Genomic DNA, 8,749 nt, shown 5'->3' on the forward strand with positions numbered 1-8,749 from the left:
GTGTCGAAGTAAACTACGGAAAAGGTCTATGGACAGATTAGCAGCGGTTCTGTAGCGATATCCCATGACACTAATGCGATCTATACGCCTCAGCATTGCGCTACGAATGCACAGATATGAAATTCACCTGAATAGGGCTAGAGGCCAATTTTTTTTTGGGGGGGGGGAGGGAGGCTATTTTTCTTTATAATTTTTTACAAAAATCCAATACCTACCATAGAAAGTGACACAATTGAAGTAATACATTACCTTAATGAAGTTGAATACAGCAGACCCAGCGTAAAATTATCAGAATTTTCAGGGACACCTTTAAAGTCAATAGGACACTTTTAGGTCAAAGTGATTTTCTTTATTCAATACTAAAAGTTGGACAAAAAATAAGTGATACTCTTGTCTTATTAATACCTGCTATTTCACAGGTCGCATATGCAATTTTAAAATCAACACATTCTTTCCTTAACATAAACGATATTGAATACAGCAGGGAGAGCGTAAAACCATCCAAAGGTTAGGACACTTTGAGGTCAAATTGACACTTTTGGACTCAAACTGATTTTCTTTATTCAACACTAAAAGTTGACAAAAATCAAGGAAGTGTACTAAAGTCCTATTAATACCTGATACTTCACAGGTCGCATAGTACATTTTTCAAGTAAACATTCCTTCAATTACGCAAAAGAAGTTGAATAAAGCAGACAGACTGTACAATCTTTTGAATTTCCGGGTACCACTTTGAGGTCAAAAGCACACTTTTGGAGTCAAACTGATTTTCTTTATTCAATCCTAAAGATGACAGAAATCCAAGAAAATGTACTGTAGTCCCATTAGTCCTGTTTCATAATTCAGGTCCATGACATATGTACCAACATCAGTGATTGGTTCAGCTGGTAATTTAAGATGCATTTGCATTACACTGATTGGTTTGACCTCATGGTTAGGTCTCATTACTATGTATTATTCACTTTATAGCTCCCTGATTGATTAATGTGTAGGTGCGGTCCTCCAGTGTTCACTACCTCATTATGCAATGTCCCATGCGCTTCCTGGTTACCGCTGACTTAATACGTTGTTTTCGCAAACCGTTACCAAATTCGCATGCGTACATATTCAGATAGTAAAAATGACGTTTCAAATTCAGTGCTTTACTCTCGCAAAAAGTAGGTACCAAAACAGAAAATATTCGGTAATTAAATCAATTTACTCAAATTAGAGCATCTTCTCGTTCCTGTTAATGGTCGAATCTGCAAATGAAATTGTTATGAATTTTTCTATATAGTTAAATCTTCGAAATATGAAGGTTAATTCTGATCCATATTGCAACTTTAATGCTTTCAGATATAAGGCTGAAATTCGTGTCAGTGCAAGCTGTACTAGGGATCTTCCAAAGCATGTCTCAGAATTTTTTTAAACTTTCTAAAACAATTTTTATGCCAGAAAATCTTCCTGAGCGGTGAATTTAATCCTAGTTGATTTCTTTAAAATTGTGTTAAAAATAAGGAAGATAAAAAAAACTCTGAGACACACTTTGGAAGAGCAATTTTCGGGGGTTCTAAGCTTATTAACCTTGGAACCTTAAAGCACTAGAAGTTGGAGGTGCACCCTCTATTACTACCTCCATTGCTGATCCTTGGTTGAAGGGTACTACGTTTACATGCCATTTGCAAGATTTTGCTGTATTATCACAACTGCAGTAAGAACCTAACGGAGGTCTTTTGGTTATCCGCAAAGTTTCTTAGTGGCACTGGCATTTGTCAGTTGCTACAATAGTGGCTGAGAACGATGTGGAACTACAGTAACTGGAGTTGCTAGCCAAGACCACATGTTCTTGCAGTGTTTGCTTGGATAGTCGATCGAAGGCCCGGGATCGAAGTATGGGGCCGAAGGCTAAATCTCAGTATTCTTATGGTACTAACACACAACGTTCGCCTAAAACATCGATCATAGAGCGTTGATCGACGATCAAACAACGATGTTAGCGGCTATGGCCTAGACTGTCAGCTCTTTAGCCGCTCGGTTTCTCCTGCTTGGCCACAAGTTTAGCAACAACATCCTGTCCCGTAGTACAACATAAAATAGTATTGCAAGAACAAGCAGTGGTGATTTCTCCCAGACTCTTGTAAAACAAAACCCACGATGAAAAATGAAACTCATGCAATCCTGCGAAGATCTTACCCTGCAAATTGGTTATGTCGAAGAATCAGTCGATATTTGTTAGATCACAGTCGCTGTAAAATGTTTTGTGAAATATCGCACACATGCAGCATGCAATGCAAACAGTGGACCTTGGGCCGCTCACACACCGAGCGATCTCAAGCAAATATGACCTCTTATGAATGATGTCATTTGACCTTTTCTATGCGCTAGTCAAAGGCTTTGATTCAGTGCACTTGATATGCTAATTACTATGTCATTTGCCCCTTGACAACGTTAAAACATTTGCCAATCTTCTGCCAGGGACGGTGGATCTCCGAGCTTTTGCTCAAATTTAACTGGCAATCCTAAAGCTCACTGTCAAAAATGATCATAGTATAGATAGGCTCGTCAAGAGTATGCATTTCTTCTCATCCATTGATTATGATGTTGTTATCCTGTTTGAATGTCATAAAATGGGCGTCAATCTCGCTGCGATAGAGCGTGACTCGGTCATCGTGATTCACGTACATAAAGCTGTTGGTCGGTCGGAGCAGCTAGCCCGACCTCTATTCACAATCTGTTACTAAAACATAACGAAATATCTATGTTTGCGTTATCGTTTCACTCAGAACTCATTTTGAACAGTTCTGAGTCGCATTTCAGTGAAACTTCACAGACAAGTTAATCTTAATTCATAACAAACGATCTGTCGGACCTTGTTATTGCTGTGGCAGGCCTAAGGTGTGCATATGAAAGAAAACGTCCTACGTCAACATTTCGGGCACTGAGATCATTTCTATATGGAATATTGTTGACAGGCGTGTCAATGACGAAAAATCTCAAAACATCAATTTTTCACTATGTTTCATGCGACTGTATATTTTTATTGCCATACTTGTGCAAAGACGCAGTTCATGTGAACAACAAGATATAAATAAACTCAGAAATCCGAGTTGGAGTAGTTTTTACTCATTTGATGAATATGCACACAGAATCAAACAAGTCAGTGTATTTTCACCCAAAATAGTGATGTTCAGAAAACCTTGGCATTTTTTACAAAATTTACAGATGAGATGTTCTGGGATAATAATTCTGTTTTACAAGTAATAAATGATGTAACGAAACCCTAATCATGATATTTCTGCCAGGGTCTTTCAATGTACGACATGGCAAATATGGCAATTCGTCACAAAATCCAAAAAAGATAACAACTTGCATTTCGGAACCTTCAGCTACGTAAAGGTGCCACTGGTCATTAAATGTGGTTCTTCAACATGTAGTCTTAAAGGTGTAGGCCTATAGTGTAATGAAGGACATTTATCTCCTATAACGTCTTCGGATGAAAATGCACAAAAATCAAAGTCTTGTATGCCTCAGGAATGCTTAAATTGAGGGGTCAAAGATAACTCAATGTTATTTATTTGTAGCGTGACCCTTCGAATTCGCTTCTTTTATACTTTTATTGATATATGAAGTGAGCTTAATTCGCTTCTTTATACTTTTATTGATATATGAAGTGAGCTTAACAATGTTACGAGAAAAAGGAAACTATTTTATACACGTACACTTGATTCTTGGCTACCATGTCGTTAAAGCAGGAATTTCTGAATATACATTACAGTATTGTGATAATAGGAGTCGCGAATAGGAGTCGCGCTCTGTCCGAAGACTGTTTTCGTTCTGGCTCTTCTTTTCCAAAAATAAGGATGTAGTCCTCGCTGCAGGTGCCATGTAGCAAGCTTATCTCCGGCTCTGCAATTGAGATCAGAAGGCTGGAGAGCGACTGCTAAGGGGGGCAGCCAGCTGAACCTTTCCGTTCGAAATATGGGCCAAACTAGCGCATGCGTCTGCCCACGGTCAATTTTCAGGTATTTCGATTTGTATATACAATTTTTGAATCTCTCAGATAAGGACTGGATGTCTCCATGGCGATTTTCGATTCCTTTATTTCTTCAGTATTTTCAGTATTTCTGCAATATTTTTCTCCATTTTCGATTCCTTGAATTCTTTAGCTGACACCATTTTCAGTATTTCTGCAACATGTTTCTCCAGGTTATCAAGCCTTCCTCCACTTTAGTTAATCTGCACATACAAATGGAGACGAGGCATAAGAAAGAAATGTAATAAGGAATTCGTTAAATTAGGGAAAGAAGTGCGTCTATACTGAGGTAGAATACCCCTTTCGTAACTTTGGACCCTTAAACTCTACACTAATTGAATGATATGTGGTTATGTGGCGTTTGAAGTTTTCGGTATCGTTTAATGATAGAAATCTCATATAATTAACATAGGTATATCAGCTAATATACTTCAAATATCTGTAAATGTACCTTTGTACAAGGTGTCTGGTTGTACTGTTAACTGGTTGAACTCTTATGTGACAAATCGCCAGCAGGTTGTTGACTACATGGGAAGTATTTCTGTTAGACATGATGTTACAGTAGGCGTTCCACAAGGCTCAATTTTAGGCCCTATTTTATTGATTTTTATGAACTACATGTCTTTATTTGTTAATTTTCTACCTTACATATGTATGCAGATGAGCAGACAATGTTAGCAAAGGGTAAATGCAATTTAGTGATGTTAACTATGCAATACGAAAAGATATCACTCCTATTTCAAATTGGATTACTACGAATCATATACCAATTAATGCCAGAAAATCAAAATGCCTTCTGATTACAACCCAGTCTTAGCGCAGTAGCCTGAATCAAACTCACAGTTCATTATCTGCACAGGTTGCTGACACTTTCATTCCTCAAGTATAATGTGGTTAAATTTTAGGGGTAACTCTTGCTGAAACGTCATCATGGAACGTCCACATAGATAATTTATACAAAAAAACTCAGTCAACGAATTGGTTCATAGCGTAGATGACGTCGATATATTCCTTTTGATCCTCGTATTATCTTATACCATGGTCTCATACAGAGTACTTTAGATAAGTGTTTGTGTTGTTTGGGGTAATGCAATGGCAAATAATCTTGACAAAGTTTATACTCTTCAAAAACGGGCGTTACGCACACTTTTTGAGTTATCAACTGATTTTATCTCAAATGCTTTATTTTCTACATTTAATGTTATGTCGATAAGACAAACAATTTTTTATTTCATGGCACTTTTAATTTTCAAATGTATGAATGGTTATGCTCCATAATATTTATCTAATTTATTTACTACACAAAGAAATGTTCATGATTATTTTACACGCTTTACTGCGCACACGTGAGAATTGTCATGAACCAAGATTTGTTTTAGGCACTGGACAACATAGTTTTCATTTCCATGCCACGAAAGTTTGGAATTCATTACCCATTGTAGTGAAAAAATTTCACCAGTCTAGACACATTTATATGTAAACTGAAAGAATATGTTAAAAGAAATGTCCCCTTTAATATAATTTTGTTTTCTTGTGTTGACAGATGTAGTTTTCCTTTTTTTCGAAAATTTATGAGCCTCGATGAAAATTACTATTTCAGTAACTCTGCCGCTCAATAAAGTGTAAATAAATAAACAGAAAAGTACTTGGTATCCCTAGCAACAGTATGATTAAAGTGATGCACGTATTAGCACAATGAATTACCTTTCTGTGGCGGATGTAACCATGCTCTGGCTTGATTTCTTCTCTTTGATACTTTCCTTGATGAAATAACTCTGCAAGTGTTTACTCTCAAACAGGTTCACATCTTCATCAATACGGCTGCCCTTTTTTAAGTGGACACCTACAGGAAAATGCAGTGGTACATTGACCTAAGGCTTAACATAGTTCATTACTTTTGTACCGTATATTGCATCGACAAAATAGTGTTTGCACTTCCCGACTACATACTGTTGTAAAGATAAGTAAGGATATTCCAGGTCTCGTGGTTAGGAGATCATTCGTCGTGCATGATATGTGGCTGCGGCCAAAATTTAGAAAGAGTAGCTTTAAACTACAGCCATTAGTGTGTAAGTTTAAGACATCGTTTATAGTGAAGAATTCTTTCATCCCGTCTTCTTTACAATAGATCGACGGTACAGAGTAGTTTTCTATAACTTATATGCGACTATTTGGTATCTCATCCTTCCTTTGGCAAGTGTGATCTTGATAACTTCTCTGTTGAAAAGACATTTTCTTATTTGTCACGAAATATGATTTCAAAAATTAGGCCAAAGATTACTATTAGGCCAATTATTGACAAATAACTTATCACTTGAAAATTGTTATAAAAAAAAACTTACGGAGGGAATTGGACTCCTCTTCTTTATCCGGAGAAAATCCTAGTATGGAAAGATCGAATTCATCATTTTCAGCAATGTTTAGTGTTGTCGGTTCTTAAATTCTACCATGCATCTAATAAGTGAGGCTGGTGCCAAAGGTGTTTATTTTAACTTGGAATTTATTTTCTTCGGGATGGTAGCAACTTATGTTATTGCGATAGAGACACAAGAAATACTCATTGTCTCAAACATGATATATGTGCTCTGTGTCAGTACACGCTTCGATATATTTTATGTTACGGTCTGCACTCATACGACAATTGAGCATTTGCACATAATAATGTCAAAATGTTTCTTAGAATACCATTAGATATTACTTACGTTGTTTCAATTCAATAATCAATCTGTATACATGATTTATAACAATGAGTGGTGGTACCAGTGTTGGTCGGTTGTGATACTCGCTTATCAATCCGAAACGATAGAACCTCCAAATGAGCTCTGATTTGTCCTGCACTCTTTGAAATGTGAACTGGTGGAAATGAAACGAAGCCAAGAAATTCAAATATTTAGTAAACCTCTAAAAGACGAATTGACACTTTCCGATTCACTCTTTAATTTCCAAACAATTCCAAATTCCAAATCTATTACTTCAAATTTATAGTGTTATAGAAGTTTTAAGTAATAAAGTAGCTTTCATCAAAGTATGGTCGCCTAAACATCTCTTTACTTAATGTTCAACTTTCAATGGTCTTCTAAAACGACACGCCATATATCGGTTCAATGGCAGTCGTTATAATGAAATGAAACGAATATTATTTCTCTTCTTTTCAAACGACTATAATTTGTGAAAGCTCGCTTAGTTACCTGAACATAGCGATGAGTAGATTGATGAGTAAGATATTGGAAATCAACATGTAGATTGCTGTTAGAGTTGTTGAAATCCATCCATGTCCGTCGATCAGAGTGCAGATATTAACCGATCTAACATCTCCATGGAGAGTCGCATTTTCCACCGCAACTTTAAAAAAAGTTCAGAACCGGAAATTTTGGTCTGAAGATGCTGAGATAGATTTCTGTACAGTTCATGTATATGTTGGTTGATAATTTAACGTCATTATAAGGTAAATTAATTTGTAACGTAAAGAATTAAGAGAAAACAAGCAACAGGATACAATCTGTCCACTGCGCCTTTGAATATGGCTATTTTATGTTTCCGGTTTTTATTAGGCTAGAATGAGTAAAGTTGAAGGGTTGAACAACATAAGATACACAAGCTTATTAAAGTTGTTTAATTAATTTAAAGACATTATGTAAAAACATTTGACATACCTTCATCTTCCTCCAAAAACAACTCTCCGTAAAGTTGCCAGTATGGTTTATACAATGATTGAAACATCAAGAGAATATGAGGCTTCATATTTGGATTCGAAAGAGCCTCTCGGGCAATGCCGAAACTGGCAACGAAAATTATCAGTATGAAAAGGAATAAACCAAGATCTTTCATCTGCAACAGAAAAGTATAAATCGACTTTTGCATCATAGATTTACCTTTCCATAACATAACTACACACTCTGCCACATTCAAAGACGACATCTTTACATAAGTTAGAATTCTGCTGTCACCCAACACAGTACTTTAACCACATGCTATGTGACATAACACCAAACACAAGTATTTCCTCTTACCATTTTTATAATCATGATAATCTTAGGTCCAACTCCCTCGAACACAAACCCATGTGAAGGAAACGGATGGAGAACGAGATGAATGTTATGCAGTACATAACTCTTGCGACTCCAAATCCACATGGAGGAAGTACAAGGCGTAATACAAAGGACACTGCAAACAGCACATACATGGCCAAATCAAATCTATTCCATCCTTCAGATAACCAACTGTAGAGCCTGTATTTCATCGATGCCGTCCACGGGCGACCAACTGTTAGAGATAATGTCAAGACGCTGTATATCAAGTGTTCAACAGTACTATTATAAGTGCAGTAATTGCACGTGTTTCATTATTTTAACATTATTTTATTGATTTCATGTGGTTTGCAAATTTATCAATAAAGAATGTACCGTGAAAGATTTTTACTCAACCCTTCCTTAAAGACTTCATTACAGTGTTTCAATATCATACATATTTCTCTCAACTTCAATTAATTGAATATCTTTGTTTCTTCGAAAATGAGTTTCAACTTGAATTTCATGAAAATGCAGTCTGCCATACTCGGATACTCTTGTTATAGACAAGGCTAAAAACTGAATGTTAAGTATTAGTTACGGACGAACCTGTCGGACTTCTTCCAAAACCAAAGAACAGACCCAGAGAACAACAATCCATTCAACAGTACCTGGCGAGCTCGGCTCTCCGTTGGGTCTCAAGTCAGTCATGATGAAGAAGGCAAACAAT

General features: G+C 36.5%; 2 long non-coding RNA genes across 2 annotated transcripts; both read right to left on the reverse strand.

The window, feature by feature from the left end:
• Window positions 1-5,771: 5,771 nt before the first annotated feature.
• LOC139124755 (uncharacterized) lies at window positions 5,772-6,858 on the reverse strand. The gene is made up of 3 exons (XR_011550025.1): window positions 6,715-6,858; window positions 6,355-6,393; window positions 5,772-5,855 (listed from the first exon to the last, which is right to left on the reverse strand). It is a non-coding gene; the product is annotated as an uncharacterized lncRNA (long non-coding RNA).
• A 348-nt stretch (window positions 6,859-7,206) lies between these two features.
• Window positions 7,207-8,070, reverse strand: LOC139124762 (uncharacterized). Its single transcript, XR_011550028.1, has 3 exons — window positions 8,023-8,070; window positions 7,666-7,840; window positions 7,207-7,354 (listed from the first exon to the last, which is right to left on the reverse strand). It is a non-coding gene; the product is annotated as an uncharacterized lncRNA (long non-coding RNA).
• Between the last annotated feature and the right edge of the window lie 679 nt (window positions 8,071-8,749).

The sequence above is a fragment of the Ptychodera flava genome, chromosome 3 (assembly GCF_041260155.1).
Source record: "Ptychodera flava strain L36383 chromosome 3, AS_Pfla_20210202, whole genome shotgun sequence".
Classification (NCBI taxonomy): Eukaryota; Metazoa; Hemichordata; class Enteropneusta; family Ptychoderidae; genus Ptychodera; species Ptychodera flava.